This window comes from Cynara cardunculus (assembly GCF_001531365.2).
Source record: "Cynara cardunculus var. scolymus isolate 2C chromosome LG 2, CcrdV1, whole genome shotgun sequence".
Taxonomy (NCBI): domain Eukaryota; kingdom Viridiplantae; phylum Streptophyta; class Magnoliopsida; order Asterales; family Asteraceae; genus Cynara; species Cynara cardunculus.
In genome coordinates this window covers 38,202,378-38,203,575 of record NC_037529.1, presented here as the reverse complement: position 1 = coordinate 38,203,575, position 1,198 = coordinate 38,202,378, and positions in this window count along the sequence as shown.

Below are 1,198 nucleotides of genomic sequence, written 5' to 3'. Positions count from 1 at the left end.
CGTGACAACTTTTGTCTCTGGAAGAACCGGATGTCCCTCTTTCTGGAAGGTGTGGATCCTGAAATTCCACATTATATAGAAAATGGACCATATATTCCATTTGCTATTGTTCCGGCTGTTCCAGCAACAGTTACGACTGCCGCGATTCCTGAACGGCAGATTCGAAAGCTTCCACATCAATGGAGCGATGAGGATAAGAAGAAAATAGCTATAGACACGCGTGCTCAGTTTATAATAGCTATTTCTCTTCCTGATGAGATCTATCACTCAGTGATGAAACTCAAATCTTCTAAATCCGTATGGGATACTCTATGTGTCCAATATGAAGGAACCTCTTAGGTTCAGGAGACTAGAAAGATAAATCTAGTACGACAGTATGAAAGCTTTCTCTGTGGAAAGTCCGAGACGCTGTCTGAAGTACATCAAAGATTTAACTGCCTTCATATTGATCTTAGGACTGTCGGCAGAGAATATTCTAATTCTGAAACTTTGACTAAGTTTCTAGAATKCCTTCCTGAATCTTGGGACACCTTTTCCATGTGTCTCAAGATGTCAAATGACATGTCATCTCTTTCTCTTTCGTCTTTATACGGGATTCTGCTTAACCATGAGCAATCTYGTCAACTGAAARGAAATCTTGAAAAAGATTCYAGGGAAATGAAAAGCTCTCCTTTAGCTTTGATCTMTGAATCCCCTTMAGTTGAAATTTCTACTCCTTTTGTTTCTTCTCTACCTCCCGTGGTCATCACAGAGATKGACTCTTCTGAGGACATTCCAGAATCTGATTTATCAAATTTTGATGAGTCCCTGGCACTCCTAACTAAGTCTTTTAGGAGGTTTGCCAACAAGAGCAAATTCCGCAGATCTCCACAGCTATCCCTAAGGGACAAGCCAATGTCTGAAARAATAGACAAGGCTTCAGCTGTCTGCTACAACTGTCACCGGCCCGGACATTTTGCAGGTGAATGCAAATCCAAGAAGATTGCGATGCCATCTTGTAAAGCTCCTTCCTTCTTCAGGACCACAGATGATAAATACTTAAAACTGAAGGAGAAATATAAGAAGATGAAGAACAACCAGCGAAAGGCTAAAGGCCTTATTGCTGAAGAGCATGACTGGGCTGAWTCATCTGATGAATCATCTTCTGACGAGGAAGATAAAGCTTATGTCTGCTTGATGGCTATTGATGCTGACGAAG